The 20,599-nt window shown below is 43.0% G+C and overlaps 1 protein-coding gene across 3 annotated transcripts in view; it reads right to left on the reverse strand.

Annotated features, from left to right (window-relative positions):
• Nucleotides 1-8,236, reverse strand: part of ZHX2 (zinc fingers and homeoboxes 2) — a 68,022-nt gene extending 59,786 nt beyond the window's left edge. For all 3 annotated transcript variants that reach the window (XR_005558692.1, XM_039359791.1, XM_039359792.1), the window contains exon 1: nt 5,157-8,236. The gene's annotated coding sequence lies outside the window, so the exon portion shown is untranslated. The remainder of the gene's footprint in view (nt 1-5,156) is intronic.
• Nucleotides 8,237-20,599: the final 12,363 nt, after the last annotated feature.

Consider the following 20,599-nt stretch of genomic DNA (forward strand, 5'->3'; position numbering starts at 1 on the left):
TACAAAAGCAGGTACAAGATTTCAAGTAAATAATTAAAAATGAACAAACTTATCTACACTGTGCTCTTCGTCATCTGTTTAGCTGCAGGCGGTAACACAGAGAAGGAACAGGGTAAAATATAGTACATATCGCTTTTACTATAATTATATAAGGATCATTATGCACTTATTTCTAATTACTTCCTTCGTTATTCACTGTGAATTACAAAACACCCTGAAATACTTACGTCAAAGGTCTTTTAATAAAAAAAAAAGCTTGAAAGCAGCAAAATTTTATTAAATTATATCCCACCATAATGAAATTAGAATGGGAAAATGTTTGAAAAAAGTAAAAAATACAGTAATACAAGAGGGTGTTGTATAACTATTTATTTTTGACAAATGGAAAATTCAGGAGCTGACAGCAATTCCTAAGAGTGCTAAAGTCACTCTTTCTGAATCTGGAGCCATTTGAGATTATGAAAAACACTCCAATATGTCTAGAAAGGATCAAGCTGGAGACCACAATGAGTTGGGGATTATGGGAGATGAAAATGAATACTGTGAATTGGAGAAGATTGGAACCTGAATTACAGAATGAACGAATTAGAAGGGGTTTTGAGATCATGTAGTTTAGCGGTAGGCAACCTTGGCTCTTTTATGACCCGTGGACTTCAACTCCCAGAATTCCTGAGCCAGCATGGCTGGCTCAGGAATTCTGGGAGTTGAAGTCCACGGGTCATAAAAGAGCCAAGGATGCCTAACCCTGATCTAGTTCAACCCTTGCTTAGTGTAGAAAACGTGACATCCTGATGCCACCCTTTCGAAAACTCCCAATCCTCTAGATCAGGGCTATCAAACTGCTGGCCAATTTCATCATACCGAAGCCGCACCTCATACGTTGCGACACGTCACGTGATGTGGCGAGGTTGATACCCGTGTTCTAGATATTAGATAGCTCCATGGTTCAGCAGCTCTTACTGTCATAAATTGCAGCATGAATTGCTTTTAATTGCAATCTATTGGTCTTTCTCCAGCTATCAATTTCTAAAAATATATCCATCTGTCGTTTGCCCATTGGATTGACTGCAATCCCATTCCATTGGTCTTCTGTTTTCTAAACCTGCAAAGCCCTTTCATTCTTCATAAAGTATGGTTTGCAGACAGTGGTGGGATTCAAATACGTGAACAACCGGTTCTCTGTGTGGATGCCGCTTCCGGAAGTCCATTCTGGGCCTGGGCAACAAAAAATTAGCTACCGGTTCTGCCAAAGTGGTGCGAACTGGCTGAATCCCACCACTGTTTCCAGATCTCTTTTTATCCAAACTCTTCCTCTGAACCCATTCACACATCCCCAAGTTTCTTGGGTACAGAAACTGGATACAACACTCCAAGAGTAATCAAATCAACAGAGCCACAGTGACACTATTACCTCTCATGAGGCAGGGGCAACATTTCTGTTCATTTAGCCTAAGGGTTCACTGGCCTTATGACTGCTACATCCCATAGTTTCCTCATGTTCATCTAGATCAGTGGTGGCGAACCTATGGCACACGTGCCAGAGGTGGCGCTCAGAGCCCTCTCTGTTGGCATGCGTGCCACCGCCGCCAGCAGCAGGTCCATCAGGCCACCACCACTGCCCGGAGCAGGAGCCCCGCCCACCACAAAGGAGGCGAAGCGGCTGACCAGCAAGCTTGAGTAGAGGTGGTAGAGCAGAGGTCATTAACCATTGTCGATTGGTGGACTGGAAGAAAGGGAGGGGGAAGCATTTTACAGGCGTGCATGCGCGCACGGGGCTGTGAGCACGCACGTGCTGCAAATGGGGCAGGTCTAGTGACTGCGTGATAATCACTAGCCCTGCCCTGTTCTTGCATAGTGCAGCGCCTTGTATCTGTACTCTGCGATGCGGCGGCAGACGTTTTTGTGCCTTGCAGCACGGTGGCCCATTTTTGCGCCCCCGGGTTTTGCGTGCCAGAGGCGGCACTCAGAGGCGCCTCCCTGCTTCCCCCGAGGGCACCAAAATGCTGGTGCAGCCCTGGCACTTTGTGATAAATAAGTGGGTTTGGGGTTGCAGTTTGGGCACTTGGTCTCTAAAAGGTTTGCCATCACTGATCTAGATCCTTCTCACAACCAAACACCAACCAGCTCTTCCCGGTCTGTATTTGCGTGTTTAATTTTGTCCTGTAAGATAGTAGCTATTTCCCTTAGCTTGAGGTCATCCTCAAATGTCATAAACATCCCTTCTGCTCTATCCTCTAGGTCAGTGTCTCTCAACCTTTGCAACTTTAAGATGCGTGGACTTCAACGCCCAGAAATCCCCAGCCAGTTATTCTGCGGAATTCTAAGAATTGAAGTCCACACATCTTAAAGTTGCAAAGGTTGAGAAACACTGCTCTAGATTGTTTATGAAGAGGCTGAATAAAACTAGAGTTGTCTGATATGAGGCAACATATAAATTAAATAAAGTAGAATAAGGTAATAAAATAAAATAAAACACTATGCCAATGTTGGAGAGATGGGAGATGCTATTAGGTATTTCTCTTCAGGACAGTTCAGTGAAATTCAAATTACTATAAAGCAGTGGTTCTCAACTTTAATGCCGCGACCCCCAACCGGTCATAAGTTGAGGACTACTCAACTGGTCGTAAGTCGAGGACTACTCAACTGGTGCAGCATTGTTTGCAGAATGGGACTTTTGGCAGGCTCAGCAGGGCAGAGATAGCCTGGACAATTCCTATTGGCTTTTGAAAGCCAATAGAATTAGACTCTATTCAAGAGAGTCTATTCTATTGGCTTTCAAAAGCCAATAGAATAAAAGGGAGTAGCACAGCTAAGGAAAAGGGGGGGAAATGGCGGACTGCGTTGTTTGGCGACCCCCATGAAATGGTCGTTCGACCCCAAATGGAGTCCCGACCCACAGGTTGAGAACCACTGCTATAAAGCACTGTAAAAACTACACGGTTGGATTACATCTTACCAAATATATATGATTTAAGATAAGACCCACAAATTGGATCAGGTCACTGTTTGCTTACTCATGGTTATTGACTAAACCAAGATTGGTTGCCTGCACATACTAAATGATAAACCATAGCTTTCAAACCTCATTAGCTGCATTTATGTATATAACATTACGACTTATGCATGCGTAAACTCAACCAGAACATAGGAGCTGAAAAGTCCATGACGTTTTATTACTATCACTGCTGTCGTGGCATGCAAGTTTCAGTTGAACAGAGACTTGATTCCACTGTTCCCTCTACGTGTGAATGTATATGTCTACAAACTTGCTTGTGGACCTTGCTTCTGATGAGCTGGATATTAAACTCTTTCCTCAAGCTACAGCTGTGCAGGGAGCCCTGGCATGTCTGGAAGGTACCTTTTGTGTGGGAGGAGAACATGACCTTGTGTGAGCTGTTTAAGATACTATCTTAAAAGGCTATATTACGCAGCAACTGATTTGCACACTCAGCTTCAGAAACTGCTCAACTGCCTTGCACATGGATTCTGTTCCAGCAGGTGACTGAGGCCTTTGGAAATCTTAAGGGGGGAAAAAAAACGGCTTGATGCCTTTAAAAAAAGATAACCACCCACCCAGCTGTACAGCTTTCCCACACCAAGCAAACAAAAGGAGATCCGGAAGTAGTGGAGGGCGCAAAAACCTCACATGGCTTTGAAGTCAAAATGGTCAGGTGGAAGGTCTCAGCAAATAGCAATTTTACTTCCTAGAAAAAAGGTCTCTCCCCAATCCGGTCCGACATGGGGTGGAGGGGAATCTTGGCTATTTACGTTCTCCCCATAGGGTAGGACAAATACATGCAGGATCCTCAGAGAGAGAAAACTTATTAATGGTGGTGGTGGGGGAATTAAAATCAGACACGTCGTAACCTGGAAGTCTTTCCAAAGGGGATGGCATGATCCGAACACGTTCAATAAGATTTTTTTTTTTCCTGATTATGGAGACCTTTGGAACAGGAACAAAGCAGAAATGAAACCAACCACCGTTACGAATAACTTTGTTGTTTTTGCTTTGAACAGGGCGTTTGGAACGCATCAGGTATTTGGCAAGAGAATTCGAACGGAGACGCGTTAGCCGGGAGGATGAGCTGCGAGATAAAAGGGTCTTTGGGGGGGGGAGATAATTAGGAAAAGGGGGGGGACGGATGGAGGTTTGCTTTTAAATATTGCTAATCTAAGAACAGCTGGACCGAGCCGGTCTAAAACGGTAAAATGCAACGTCTCCTGCCATTTCTAGCGCTCTCTGCAGCCGGGGACGGTGGCGGGGAGGGAAAGCAAGAGACGCTATTGCAAGCCAGCATATTACGAGGCCGCCGGCGCGCTGCCTTAAAGCTCAATCGCCCGGGATGGGGGGGGGGATGAAACCCAAATGCAAATCTGTGCCCATTTATCGCCTGGAAAGTGGCCCCCCCCTCCGCACCCGCTGCTTTCTGCTGCGTCTTGCTATTCCAGGACGCCGCTGCTTTTAATTCAGCTCCCGATCGCAGCTGTGTTGCAGGGGGGGGGTGGCGGCGGAAGGAGGGGGTGTCTTTCCCCCCCCCTCTTCCCAAGCCTCGATTTTCAAGATCGTCTTTCTGGGCTCTACGTAACGCCCTCTCCAAAGCGGACGCCATATTTTGTGTTGCTGATGTCGACGTAGTGAAACGTAGACATTTTTTTTTTAAAAAAAAAGAGACCTTGGCGTTTTCTCCTCTCTCGCAGCCCCGTTCCCCCTCAAAAACTTGCGGTCGATACGGTTGGTAGAAGGCGAGAAAGCATTCTTTCCCCCCCCTCCTCGCTCCCGTACATGCATTTTCTTTTTGCCCCAATTTGAATTCTATTCTCCTGCTTTTCGCTCTTCCTCACACGCCCCTCCTCTTTCCAACTGAAGTCTTAACAAAAACCGGAGGGTGTTTTTTTTTTTTCTTAGCGGGGAGAGGGCGGAAAAAGTTAGGTCGAAGTGGATTGCTTGGTAAACTAGCGCAGGATCAGGAGCAAGAGCACCGAAATCCATGTGGCAAAAGAATATCCAATCTGGCTTTGCGAGGCATCCACACTTCCTTTTTCCGATTAAGGGTGCTGGTGCTGCTGCTGCACTTTTTTTAAAAAATTTTATTGTGTGTGTTTTTAAAGAAGGGCGGGCGAGAGGAGGAAGGGAGGGAGGGCGAAGTTTTCCTTACCTGTGATCAAAGCTTTGGAACGCTGAGACGCAGAACTTTCCCCCGAATAGAACTCTCGGTGCGCGTTCTAGAACGCCGAGGAGACTGTCCGGGACTTTCACTTATACAAATCGCCCCCTTCTAGGGGGAAAAAAAAAAGGCATACAGTAGGATTTAAAAAAAAAAATAAAAAAAAAATCTCTCCGATCGGTGGTGGTGATCTACACCAAAACCCACATGATCTCTTACGTCAGCTTGCGTATTTGCATACGATACAATCCACAGCTCCTCTATCGGGGTCCCTGGGTTTGCTGGAAAGTTTTTGACGCGAAAATTCGACCGCGAACTCTTCGCCGGGGAGGGGAGGGGGCGGTCAATACGTTGCTTAAAGTAGCGTCCTTTTTTCCCCGACGGATTAAGTACTCTTCCCTTATTTTATCCGCTTTTTGTTATCTCTTAATGTGAAGATTGGTGTCATTGCTGTTAACTTTAATCGAACGTAATAAGGAGGATTAACTTTGCCAAAGAGATAACGCTGCTGTTAATACGAATGCATCTTCACCTAGACATCGGTGTTATCTCTCTCGGATACCGTCCATCTCCTTCATTGCTAGCTATCTAGTTAAGTCCTAATTAAGTCCAGATTTTAGTTAAATCCTCTACTTGGAAGTAAATCTTGCTAAGTAAGGTTTGTATCTGGACACGCCCCCCCCTTTTTTTGCTTAAGAGTAGAACGCCGTAGGTTTTCGACTGGACGGAGTTTTTTTACTTCTTTCACCTCTCGCTAAGTCCGATAGGGCTTACTCCCAAGTAAGTTAGCAAGGACCGTTGAATCCTGAGCACATTTTCCCGAAAGAGCTATCAGAACGGAGGCTGGTGCAAAAAAGAAAGAATGTTAACGTTTTGTTAACTTTCGGCCTCGCATGGAGGCAGTGCACCGATGCGTCCCCCTCCCTTCCGCCCCCCTCAGCCCCTCCGGGTAATGCTTGAGTAGGGCACATGGATCTCGACCACTTTTTAAAAATCTCTGCCCTCGTTTCCAAAAGCAGCTAGAGTGGGGGTGGTTGGCACGCGCACCTGCGCGTTCACACGCTCCTGAACCCTCAATTGGAAGATTAATCTTTTTTTTTTTTTTTAATAATGAAGATGCTGTTAATCTCACGGACGAAAGTGGCTAACGGGGGAGGAAGGGTGTCTGAAGTTGGCTTTGCAAATCGGCCCCAGGGACCGGAAGGCGGAGTCGTGCAACTGTAGCGCCCGATTCAAAGAAACCAATCGCGCATTATAATTGTTTGCAGGTTTTCAGAAGTCCCCCTTTGTCTCCTGGTCTAGATTTTACAGCCAAGCCGCCGGCCATGTTACCTGTTGCTCCTGTTAAATATTGGGAGGTGGGCGAGAAGGGGTGTCTTAAAAGTCTCGCATTCTCTCCTGATTAGATGGGAATGGATCCCTCTGATTCTTTCCATCACTACAGCGCTGACTGCGCTGGGACGCCGTGAATGCAACTCAGTTGATTTTTCAAATTCGGAATTGGGAATTCACCCCTTAACTAGTAAGTCTCTAGGGATGGTTGGGAGTCCGGCGGCATATCAACGTAATGAAGTATTAGTGTTTCAAAATTTTGAAAACCCTTGCTAAGAAAACCGCAGGGATTTGACCAGACAGTCTGCAAGAATCGGAGATAATTGAGCGGGGAAAATAACCATTAGGGATCCATATCACACATTGATTTTAAGTAACAACTAGGAAAATTGGCGACTGAGCCAAGTGCTTTTTCTGCTCGCTTCAAGTGGCTAGTGAGGCTCACTTATCACGCTGAGCCACGGCCTAATAATGTCTTATGGATAAACCAACATTGACTGGGTTCTCCCTACTCATTGTGATGAAAGATAATTTCTGAAGCATCACGCCTCATGTTCTCACCCACACGTTAAACCAAACCACTTATATTGCTGTTTGTCCGTGGGTTTTATGGACGCGGCTGCCTTTAAAATTCAAAGTTGGGTCAGGCTCTAGAACAGGGTGTGTGTGTGTGAAACAGGATGCCGTGTCTCCTTTTTAGGCTGAAAACCTGTATCCCCTCAGGTAAACCGCAGCGCATCAATTAAAAGTTTGAACTGATAATTGATTTAAGACTGGACCAAGTGGAGATCCGGATTTAGAAGTTCGGATTACATACTCTGCTTCGCTCTTCTTGCTTCGGTTAATATCGCGCGGGGAGGAAGAAACGGGCGGTGGCGAGTTCACCTATAGTTTTAACGTTTGAATGCTGCTCTCTCGGCTTTCCTACGCGCAAAGGCGGGCGTGTAGCTGAGAGGTAAGCTAAACTCGCTCGCAACCTCGCGGAAGGGCGCACAGGATCCTATGCCTATTTACTCTCCGGAAAGAAGCGTGAAAAGACCCCCCCCCTTCCCCAGCGCTGATCTTTGAGGATGGGTTTTATCCTTCCTCCGCCTCTTTGGGGCTTTTCCGCGAGGGGAAGGAGACAGTTGTGACTTTAACTCCTGTACAAATGTATGGATGGATAGGTCTAATTTGAGTGGCATCTGCTTTGTGAGGGATCGGGCAGTGATGGATCAGGATTGTGAGGCCAAGGACTGCTTGGTTTTTAGATATCCCCCTCCCCCAGGTGGCACCATCTAACCACCTTTGGGAAAAAAGCTAAGATCTGATCTGGTTAATACTTGGGTGGAAATTTACCCGAGAATCCCAGATCTTTTGGCTAGAGTAGGAGGTTTAAAAAATGAGAAGGAAAGGGTAGCAAACCAGATGTGCATCACATTTTCACAGGAAGACTCCAAGTGATTATGCTGCCTTTTGTCCTTTAAAATTCTCAGCTCTATTAAAGCTTGATTTTCAGTGACTCTCAAGCCATTTGCTCAACCTTCCTATGGTTGTTTTGTATTTTGATGCTCATTCATTCCTTGTATGACCAAACCACCTCAATGTACTGGTCCCTCACTTTTGCATTCAGAACACAACAGGATAACAGAGTTGGAAGGGACCTTGGAGGTCTTCTAGTCCAACCCCCTACTCAAGCAGGAAACCTCATACTATTTCAGACAAATGGCTGTCCAATCTCTTTTTAAAAACCTCCAGAGATGGAGCACCCACAACTTCAGAAGGGAAGCCATTCCACTGGTTAATTGTTTTCACTGTTAGGAAATTTCTCCCTGGTTCTAGGTTGCTTCTCTCCTTGAGAATTTTCCATCTATTGTTTCTTGTCTTACCTTTGGTGCTTTGGAAAATAGGTTGACCCCTCCCCCTCTTCTTTATGGCAGCCCCTCAAATATTGGAATACCTCTATCATGTCACTCCAGTCCTTCTTTTCACTAGACTAGACATATTCAATTCCTGTCCATATTTATTAAGAATCCCTTTGTTTTGGGTCCTATCTCTGTTTTTTCCTGCCCCAGTGGTTCTTAAATAACCCCTCCCACTTCATTTAGCTTTTAAGTTTCTCCCAATACATCCAGACCTCACTTCCATAAGGCAAAATAATAACCATGTTTTTATATACAACCATTTTCACTTTGTTTCATATTCTTTGATATTCGGGTTTTACCACATGCTACCGACTGTCATTCTATGATTTGCACATCTTAATATGCATTCTTCCCATCTTCCTATCTTTATTAAACATTTATCCACTCTTAGGTTTTTGTCATTCACCTATAACTTGCTACTGTTCACTCAAAATTCCCTGACAAATTCAACTACCTTTGTTTTTTTTTTCATACCTTAATTCTCACATCCATATGCCTTGTTGCATAACACTTTGCAAATCATCCGATTTTCAGCCAACAACACACTGAGGGTGAAGGTTTGTTCTCTGAGCTTGTGGGTTGGTTTCTGAACATTTTGTTATCAGGCTAGGTAACATCTTCAGCAGAGTTTAGGGCAAGGGTCCCCAACCCCAGGTCTGTGGACCGGTACTCGTCCGTGGCATGCCAGCAACTGGTCCGCACAAACAAGCAAAGCCCCATCCGTGGGATGCAGGTAACATCTTCAGCAGAGTTTAGGGCAGGGTTTCCCAACCCCCGGTTTGTGGACCGGTACCGGGCCGTGGCATGCCAGCAACCGGTCCGCACAAACAAGCAAAGCCCCATCCGTGGGATGCAGGCAGCACACAAAACCACAAAACCGGTCCCTGGTGCCCAAAATGTTGGGGACCTCTGGTTTAGGGGAGACTGTATTGCCTGCATACATAACTACATTCCCAACCTCTAATCTCCTTCAACATCTAATACCTAATGTCTTTAATATCCCTTACATGTTTGTTTATAAATACATTAAACAACTAAGTGGATATCATATATCTATTGCCTTAATGCTTAATGCCGATCCATTCACTTAGCATTCCATCTATTCTCACACTTTATTCTATCACGAAGTAATCATGTGCTATCAAGTGCTGTTGGCTTTTAATGAATACAGCAACCAGTCCTCAGCTTATATTTTTAACTTTCCAGCCTTCATGTCCACTACTTCGTCCTACAGTTTCTTTAATTCAGCACATGTTGAAGTTCCCTTCTCACAGCCACGCATTCCTCCCAAAGACCAAAAAGTAAAGCATAGCATAGCAAAACAAAACCCGCTACATCTGTCCCCCATAAAACCCCCTCTGCATTTCCCAGTTGGTTTACATTGTCACCTCTTGAACCTTTTCCATCAAAACCTGCCAAACACCTTCCCAGGGACACTTAACAAACTAATCCTTCCCTGTGGTTTTGCATTTGTTCTTGATATCATTCCTTTTGATTAAGGGAACAGTAACCTCCATTGTCAAGCATATGAAATTTTCATAGACATGTTAAAAGAGTTTGGGCAGCCACTCCATAAGCACAGATTTGAACATTCTCCAGTTACGTCATCTACATTTGCAGATTTAATATTTAAAAAAATATTCTCAAAGCATTTGACTTTCTTTCTTTCTTTCTTTCTTTCTTTCTTTCTTTCTTTCTTTCTTTCTTTTTCCTCTCTTTTTCTTTCTCTTTCTCTCTTTCTTTCTCTCTTTTCCTTCCTTCCTTCCTTTCTTCCTTTCCTTACAAATCTCTAACATACTCCTTCCAGCACTCCCTCACTTCATTTCATCCCCTTTATTTTTAATTTTAATTCCACTTTCTTTGTTGCTGGCTTCTTGTTGAGCTCTCTTCATCAATTTCCCAAATAATTTTTTCTTTTTATTTCCATCAGAACGGCTGTGCATTTTCTTCATCTTGTTCAACCTTGGCTCAGAAATTCTGCGCGTTGAAGTCCACGAGTCATAAAAGAGCCAAGGTTGCCTACCCCTGCCCTAGTTCATGCTTTCTGACATAGGATTGAACTCTTTAATTCATAATTTAAAAATATCCTTTCACTTTCTTCTGTCAACTCTCCTCCATGAGATCAGATCATCTTCAGGCTACTTTCTTTTGGTTTCAGTTTGTAAGCAGGAGAGCCCGTACTACAGGTAGCCCTTGACTTAACCCTAACTCTAACCACAACTGAGCTCCCAAACTTATACTGTTGAGCAGGTCAGTTGTTAAGTGCATTTTACCCCATTTTACCATCTTTCTTGCCACAGATGTTAAGTGAATCACTGCAGTTGTTAAGTTAGTAACCTGGTTGATAAGTGAATCTGATTTCCCCATTTGCTAGTCATAAGGTTGAAAAAGGGGATCACATGGCCCCGAGACATTGCAACAGTCATAAATGCATGCCAGTTGCCAAGCATCTGAATTTTGATCACACGATCATGAGGATGCTGCAACAGTTGTAAGTGTGAAAAACAATCATAAGTCACTTTTTTCAGTGTGTTTGTAACTTTGAATGGTCGCTAAATGAATGATTGTAAATCAAGGACTACCTGTATTAAATTTAAAAAAAAAATGCCTTGGGTGACAGGATAGTTATGATAGTGTGCCAGATAAAGCTTGGTACATTTTAAAAGTATACAGTATAAATTATAACTGGAGACAGTATCTAGGTCATGTTTCTCAAGTTTGGCAATTTTAAGATGTGTGGATTTCATCTCCCAGAATTCCTCAGCCAGCAAGGCCAGATGAGGAATTCTGGGAGTTGAAGTCCATACATCTTAAACTTGAGAAACACTGACTTAGATCTTGGAAAAGATAACAAAGGTCAAACGATGGAGCTGGATATCAGATGGAAGATGACGAGGCTGTATTGGAAAAAAGTCACTGTAGAACCAGACAGCACAATGCATTTTTACTTTTTCCCTAGAAAGCAATGTCTGTGCTCTTAAAATCATCAGGAGTCAAGCTGGATGCAATGGAGTCTCTCCTTATTACAAATAAATATGAATATTAATAGTTTGACACAGGTCCAAATAAATGTTACCTCTGAGTACATGTAGTTATATACATACATATAAGTCTTTCATGGCAAAATGCCTACATCTTTCATTGGTAATGAATGACCTTGGCAATGATTATTCTTACCTGTAAATCTCAGTTCCTCAATAATGTTTTAATTGTTCTTCAACTATGCAGAGAGCCAGGCTTTTACTGTTTCAAATTGCTACCATGGTTTGATGCCCTTTTGGCTTCCACATATAACAGTTCTTTTCAGCAGAGGCTGTTTTACACTTGCTTATATTCACTGAGCTTTAAAATTATCCTACTTTCTGTTTTGTGTTTGATTTTCTAATACCAGGCTACAGGCTGTGAGAAACACAGCAATGGTTTAAATGGGTAAAAGTAATTAAAGGGTATCTCTCGGAATAATTTATACCTTAGTTGCACCATGCTCGTAAATCATAAAAGACTTGGAATTGAGATAGACATTTTTAAATAGTACACTTCAAGCTTCTCAAATTGGTTTGTGAACTCTTGTTACGGTCACTCTGCTTTCCCGTATTTTAAAGATTTTTTTTAACCCCCTTAGATTGACTTAGGAGTGTTTCAATCCTAATTAATGAAATAAAATCCAGATGCAGCTAGTTGGTGCTTTCTAATGATAAGCAACTGGAATTATTGGCCTACATAGTTTAATGGATGCTATTATTATTATTTAGCATATGATGAGAACATGACAAGAGAAGTAAACATAAATATACAGTCTACATAATTATAAGTAAAACTTCTGTGGGAGTATTACAGTGGCTTCATAACTGAATGTCCAGTTCAGCTATCTAGGTGATCACCTCTGACGTTGCTTTGTTGTTGTTAGTTGCGAAGTTGTGTCCGACCCATCACGACCCCATGGACAATGTTCCTCCAGGCCTTCCTGTCCTCTACCATCTTCTGGAGTCCATCCGGGTTCCTATGGAGAAAAGATCTTTACAGCATCAGACTTTCCTTTCACCACCAGATGCATCCATAACTGAGCGTCCTTTTGGTTTTGGCCCAGTTGCTTCACTCTTTCTGGTGCTACTAGTACTAGCCCTCTGCTCTTCCCCAGTAGCATATTGGACACCTTCCGACCTGAGGGGCTCATCTTCCAGCATCATATCTTTGGTACTGTCCATGGGGTTTTCATGGTAAAGATACTGGAGTGGGTTGCCATTTCCTTCTCCAGTGGGTCACATTTTGTCAGAACTCTCTGCTATGACCTGTCCGTCTTGGGTGGCCCTGCACGGCATAGCTCATAGCTTCATTGAGTTACGCAAGCCCCTTCACCACGACAAGGCAGTAATCCATGAAGGAGCTGATGTTGCTTATTGTAGATCTTTTAGGGAACCAGAGAACTCAAGTTGTGAGCAATCTTGCACGATATGTTTAATAGTTGGCATATCAGCACCACAATTGCAACAAAGGAAATCTTTCCCTCCCTACTGATACAGGGCAGAGGCACTTCCAGTATTACACCTAATTCTGTTCAATTTCACCCAGACAAAGCGAGGCAGATTAATAAAACCAGGTGATTTGGTAGAGGGTTCACTAATGGTCAGATCACAAGAAGGTATCCTGGACCATTCCTCTCTCCAGGCATTCTTGGGATTAAACTGGGTTGGTTTTCTGAGCTGATCTATGGGATTTTAATCATTGCCCTGTTGAATAGGGAGGGGTTTGTTGCTCAGTATCCTTGACCATAGCCAAATGAGAACTTGTTATCTTCTAATGTGGTATGATAACTGCTCTTTTGGGCCTCACGGCCAGGACAGACAGAGCTGCAAAAAATTAAATGGATCCTATAACACAGTGGTTCTCAACCTGTGGGTCGGGACCCCATTTGGGGTTGAACGACCATTTCACGGGGGTCGCCAAACAACGCAGTCCGCCATTTTTCCCCCCCTTTTCCTTAGCTGTGCTACTCCCTTTTATTCTATTGGCTTTTGAAAGCCAATAGAATAGACTCTCTTGAATAGAGTCTAATTCTATTGGCTTTCAAAAGCCAATAGGAATTGTCCAGGCTGTCTCTGCCCTGCTGAGCCTGCCAAAAGTCCCATTCTGCAAATGGTGCTGCAAGTTGTCTGCAGTGAAGGCGAGCTGTCTGGAAGTTTCCACCCTCCCTGCTGAGCAACTACTAAAAATATAAGGCCAGGGGTGGGAGGTGGGAGGCCGGCGGGCGCAGGGAGGGTTGCTGGCACGCGTGGGGTCCGGCGGGTGCCTTACCTCCCTTGGGCTGGGCCAGCTGGAGGCCCAGCCGGTGGTCCGCCTGCTCTGTCTCTGCCGCTTGCCAGCTACGGCTCAGCTGGCGCAGGGGGCGGCACCATGCATGTGCGGCACTCCCAGGCAGGGAAAGTCCTCGACGTACGACCGGTTGGGTAGTCCTTGACTTACGACCGGTTGGGGGTCGCGGCATTAAAAAGGTTGAGAACCACTGCTATAACAGAATAGCATATTCACTGGAGCCACAGTCTGCATTTATGATCAATTTCACTGATGGTGAACTCACTAGGGATCATCTCTGTTGATCAATGAGGGGCATGGTTCTTTATTTTCCAATGCTCTTTTGGATTTAATCTGCTGGAAAAAGAAAGAAATATGAACAAAAAAATATATCAAAATTTGACTTCCAGGAAGGAGTAATCGCTTTACATATTAAACTGTAAACTTGTAGATTAATGTTCTCATTGTACAAACTTTTGCTGCATTTGTCAGATTGTGTTTTTAAAAAGATGTTCTCACCCAACTTCTGTTATTTTTAATTGATGGATAGCTTTAGCTGATAAATTTCCTTCCTTTAGGAGACTTAATTTAGATCAGTGTTTTTCAAACTTGGCAACTTTAAGACGTGTAGGCTCCAGAATTTCCTAGCTGGCATGCTAGGAGTTGAAGTCCACACATTTTAAAGTTGCGAACCTTAAAAAACAAAAAACAAAAAAACCACTGGTTTAGTTGTATCAGTTTGGTATCAATGCAAGCTTTTTGGATTGTGGGTGTCTTCTATGACAGGGGTCTCCAACCCCTGGTCTGTGGACTGGTACCGGGCCACGGCATACCAGCAACCGGTCCGCACAAACAACCAATGCCCCACCTGTGGGATGCAGGCAGCACACAAAACCACACACTCTCCGGTTTGCAGAAAAACCTTTCTTCACGGAACCGGTCCTTGGAACCCAAAAGGTTGGGGACCTCTGTTCTATGAAATCTTGACTCGGATTCTAGCAACATATCCTTATTCCAAGGCTGTTCTTGGGAATTCATCTCATAACTATATATATTAAAACTCTTGTGTCTGTTCAATTGGTTGTAATCTTCAACTGGGTGAAATGATGCATCATAAGACAATAGTTTTTGAATCAACATACACCAGATGGGCTAACTTGCAGAATGTATCCAAAACCCAAGACTCCTGTAGGGTTGAAACTTGGCGAGTGGTGATCGCTTCAGTCCTGCCATGCTGTCACGGTCAGCTTGAGGCCACGTGATTATCATTTCCAATGTGCCCTGCCAGCTTCCTATAAGGAAACTCAATGGGGAAGCCAGCAGGAAATTGGCAGTCACCCCCGCTCCCACTGTTTTTTTTTTTTTTTTTTGCCCAGATGTGCTCATTCTTTTTCTCTATTTAGGTAAAGAAGTATCTCTGAAAAATGACTCACGGGTTGTATAGAATATTCTAAAAATGCTGTGTAAACTGAATCAAAAACCAGCAACCCTATTCTACCCTAAAAAAAATAGGTAAATAATTGGTGTTTAGTAGAAAAAACAACTCTAAAAATAGATTCCTGTCTGAAAAAAAACTTTACAGGAACATGAGACTAAGTATCTTTAGTGTTACAGCAGGGTGCCTCAAAGCTGTGTCCAAAAATATATTGAACTTGGTCATTGAATTAAGGCATTCTCTGGGTTGCTGGAATGTAAACTAATCAAAGGACCCCAGCTCATGGAACAGACTAACTTATAATTGCCCCAGCCATTTTTAAAAGCATCCAAGGTCAGCATGTGAGGATGATGAAGACAATTTATTAAATGTACACGCTATCCATTTCCCAATGACTCTGGATAGCTCACAGGAATAGAATGGAATGGAATAGTTCAGGGGTCCCCAACCCCTGGTTCGTGGACTGGCACCGGGCCGCAGCATGCCAGAAACCGGTCCGCACAAACAAGCAAAGCCCCATCTGCAGGATGCAGGGAGTACCGTAAATGCCGGCGTATAAGACGACTTCCGCGAGCGCTGAAATCGGCGCCAAAGACGGGGGTCGTCTTATACGCCGAATCGTCTTATACGCCGGAAATACTGGTAGTTTCCGGCGTATAAGACGACGTTCTAGGAATGCGGCCCGGCTATAAAGACGGGGGTCGTCTTATACGCCGGGTCGCCTAATACGCCGGCATATACGGTACATGAAATGACGCCCCCCCCTCCGGTCCACAGAAAAACCTCTCTCCACGGAACCGGTCCCTGGTGCTCAAAAGATTGGGGACCTCTGGAATAGTTCTTTATTGGCCAAGTGTGATTGGACACACAAGGAACAAGATAAGAATAAAAGAAGATAATAGGAAGATGAGAAGGGTAATAGTTACAATAACATTTAAATAAAGATTACAATAAAATCCATAAAAAAGATGTGCCAGACCAAGTGGAATGAAGCAAAGAGTCTCATTCTTCCTCTCCAAAGATCTGGGTGAAGAGGCCAGTCTTCACAGTTCTTCTGAATAATAGCAGAACGAGGTTTATCTGGGTCTCGGGGAGAACCTTGTTCCAGACATCAGCTGCAAGTTATGAAAACTGAGTTCCTCTTATAGGCCAGGTGTAACTCTCCTTGGAAAACAGGATTGATGACCGATGGCTGCAAGGTGGGTGCAGTGTTCTACTAAAAAGGTTATGTGCAAGTTGGCTGCCCTTGTTGGTTATACAAATGAAGGAAATTGTTAATTTCTTTACTGGCTTTGATGATGATTGAATCCTGTTCTCTGCTGGCTTTCTTACTTTCCAGCCTGCTGTGATATCTTTGTGTCATCTAGGAAGCATTTCCATAATAACACAGGGGGATGTGATAAACACAAAATGATCATTTTGCTGCAGGTTCAAACAATCAAAACAAGGAAGGGAGAAAATAAGTAGAGTTTTGTTTTCTTACTTAACCTCTCTTTCATCCTGAGTCTTCTGTGCTGCAGATTTTGTTTTTAAAAGACAATATAATAAATATCAGCACTGGTTAAAATAGGTGCTTAATACAGGTTTACAATACAAAGTTAAAAACAGTGTTTCTCAACCTTGACAATTTTAAGGCATGTGGACTTCAACTCCCAGAATTCCACAGCCAGCATTGCTGGCTGTGGAATTCTGGGAGTTGAAGTCCACATGCCTTAAAATTGTCAAGGTTGAGAAACACTGAGTTAAAATAATGACCTGGCTTCATGAGGGTCTTGTAGCATGTATCTGTACAGGAAGAAGGGTGGGAGGAAGATTTCTGATGTCCACTGCCAGCTTCCCACGAGGAAGCTCAATGGGGAAGCCATCAGGAAGTCGACAGTCGCTCCTGCTAGCATTGATTTTTGCCTGCTGATGGTCATTCTGTTGCTGTGTTTAGGTTAGGAAATATTTTTGAAATGACTACCCAATGAGGCACACTTTGTCTGCTCTACAACAAAGTAATCCTGTAGAAATAGTTAAGGGAAAAAACAGTTTTTTAAGAGACAGTTTTAAAGTTATAAACCTTCACCTAACTAACTAGCTGTGTTTTTCTCATGGTAAGTATGCAATGAAACCTGGTACATCTTTTGATTGTTCCTCAGTCACTGTGCTTCAGTCAGTGCTTCAGTCAAAACAAAATATTCACTAAATCAGGGGTGTCAAAATGCTGGCCCGTGGGCCGGATGCGTCATCTGGAAGCTGCGCCCACCCCATTGCCGGCAATGGCAAAGCCGTCCCGATACGTTGCTTGCTGTCACGTAATGTCGTGAGTTTGACATCTGCACTAAATGGATTAACAGCCCACTTCTCTAGAAGTCCCTATCTTGTGTTCCAACTCATAATTTAAAATAAAGAAAAAAGCAAAAAGCTAGGAAATGGGTGCCCGAGAGCAGCCCAAATTCCCAAGAATCTGAAGAAGTGGATCCTGTAAATCTTAGTTTATTGTCACTCAGCAGTTCTCAAACATGGCTTAAAGCACTTGATAATGCATGCTAAGGTGTTGGCAAAGCATTTTCCTGTATTGTACCACGCTTTGTAGTACTGCAATACTACAGTACTCTCTTGCAATACTAAATTCATTTTGTTCTATGTGCGTTTGGTTGATAGTTTCATATTTCATCACAAAATACAGTTTAGTAGTCTGAAGAGACTATTGTGTTTTTTTAAAAAAAAACAACAACACATAGATAATCCTCTGCTTAAAATTATCTGTTTAGTAACTTCAAACAGTTGCTAAACGAATGGTTGCAAGTCAAGGACTATCTGTACTTAAAGACATAAAGAGAAGAGGTTAAATCTTGGAAGGATTTAACAAGCACATTGAGTTCTAATAGAAAATAATAGCTGTAGCTCACTTGAACATCATCAGACGTTACCTAGTTCTAGTGCTTTTTTTCTAAAAAAAAAAAAAAAAGGTGCCAGAACTCACACATGTCATACAACCTGCCTTGCCTACTCTACAAGGTTCCATCCAAAAAAAGGTGGTGGAACTCTGTTCTGGGCATTCTATGAGAAAAAAAGCCCTGCCTAGTTCAGTAATGAAATGTCTTCAAGCAAACAACCAAGTTCAGAGAGCATTAAGATTGCCATACAAAGGATAATAATAACAACGATGACAACAACAACAATATATTATTATTATTATCGATCATCGCACAGTCAGCCAGATGTTCAGACTGGATTTGGCATTTTGTCTACCTATCGAGTACTTACCCAGGACCTGGGATAGGCAGATGTAGATGTTTGATGGTGTTACAGATATCGTCGCAGGATGGAAGCAGTTCCTAATAAGGCTGCCTTTTGCAATTGACTAATAGCGAATTTGTCAATGCCAATGGTGTTCAACTGGTGCTCCAGTTGTTTTGGGATTGCACCCAAGGAGCCTATGACTATTGGTACTACCCTTGCTTGCTTTTGCCACAGTCTTTCTATTTCTATTTGTAGGTCTTTGTATTTTGTTATCTTCTCCAGTTCTTTCTCTTCTATTCTGCTGTCTCCAGGCACTGCCACGTCCACTATCCAGACTTTTTTGTCTTTCTTATCGACAATTGTTAAGTCTGGGGTGTTATGTTGCAGGTGCTTGTCTGTTTGAATTCTGAAGTCCCAGAGCAGTTTAATTTTATCATTTTCTATGACTTTCTCTATTTTATGATCCCACCAGTTTTTGCTTACAGGCAAATGATATTTTTTGCAGATCTTCCAATGCACCATTGTTGCTACTTTGTCATGCCGCTGCTTGTAATCAGTCTGTGCAATCTTCTTGCAACAGCTTACCAAGTGGTCCACTGTTTCTTCAGCTTCTTTGCATAGGCGGCACTTACTGTCTGTTGCTGTCTTCTCAATTTTGACTTTGTATGCATTTGTCCTTAAGGCTTGGTCTTGTGCAGCCAGAATTAGTCCCTCGGTCTCTTTCTTCAATTTTCCTGCTCTTAGCCATTGCCAGGTTTTATTATTATCTGCTTTCCCAGCTATTTTTTTCATGTATTGGCCATGTAGTGCTTTGTCTTCCCATGCCTCTATTCTGTTCTTCATTTGGTCTTTCTTGTAGGCCAGTTTGGTCTCTCCAGTAGTTAGTAAGCCTTCCTGATATACTAATTTCAGTGCATCTTCATCATTGTTCTTCAGATATTCTTCCAAAGCCATTTTTTCTTCTTCAACCATCTGATGTACTTGTAGCATTCCACGCCCACCTATTTGCCTTGGTAGATAAAGTCTATCAATGTCACTGCGTGGATGAAGGGCATGATTCATTGTCATTATTTTTCTGGTCTGCCTATCCATTGCTTTTAGTTCTGCTTGAGTCCAGTCCACTATTCCAGCTGTGTACCTAATGACTGGGATTGCCCAGGTGTTGATTGCCTTTATGGTATTTCCTCCATTGAGTTTGGACTTTAAGATCTTCTTCACTCTCTTGATGTATTCACCTCTAATCTTTTTCTTGACTTCAGTGTGCTTGATGTTGTCAGCTTGAAGAATACCCAAGTATTTGTAGTACTCTTCCTCATCCAGACTCTTAATGTTATTTTCGTGGGGCATCTTGATTCCTTCAGTTTTCACTATTTTTCCTTGTTTGATAGTAAGTGTGGCACATTTGTCCAAGCCAAACTCCATTACAATATCTTGGCTATATATACGGACAGTGTTGAGCAGCGATTCTATTTCAGATGATGTTTTTCCATACAGCTTCAGATCATCCATGTAAAGGAGGTGGGATAGTCTAGCAGATGTTTTTGATGTTTGATAGCCATGTCCTGAGTTATTCAGTATTGTTGACAGAGGAAACAGTGCAATAACAAATAGTAATGGTGATAATGAATCTCCTTGAAATATTCCTCTCTTGATATTAACCTCTCCCAGCTCTCACCATTGATCTGCAACTGTGTCTTCCATTGTGCCATCGATCTTTGCACAAATTTTCTGATGTTTCTACTGACTCCTGTTATTTCTAGGCACTTTATTATCCAATCATGTGGCAGAGAGTCAAATGCCTTTTTGTAGTCAATCCATGCCACATTCAGGTTGGTCTTCCTTCTCTTGCAGTTTTCCAAGATCATTTTGTCTATTAGGAGTTGATCTTTTGTTCCTCTGCTATTGGGGCGGTTTCCTTTCTGCTCAGGTGGAAAGAGATTGTTTTCAACTAGATGCTGTTGTACTGCATCAGCTACACACCAGTTAGTAATTTGAAAGTTGTTGGTAAGCAGGTAATTGGCCTGTAGTTACCTGGTGTTGCCCCTTTTGCTGGATTTTTCATTATTAGGTAGGTTTTCCCAGTTGTTAGCCACTTTTCAATTTCTCCTCCTTGTAGTATATTGTTGAACTGCTTGGCAATGAGTGGGTGTATAACAGTTAGATGTTTCAACCAAAACCCATGCAGTTCATCTTCACCTGGTGCTGACCAATTTTTGATTTTCTTTGCTCTTTTTTCTACCATTTTT

Source organism: Crotalus tigris, unplaced genomic scaffold (assembly GCF_016545835.1).
Source record: "Crotalus tigris isolate CLP2741 ecotype Arizona unplaced genomic scaffold, ASM1654583v1 scf7180000019137.2069052, whole genome shotgun sequence".
NCBI classification, from domain to species: Eukaryota; Metazoa; Chordata; class Lepidosauria; order Squamata; family Viperidae; genus Crotalus; species Crotalus tigris.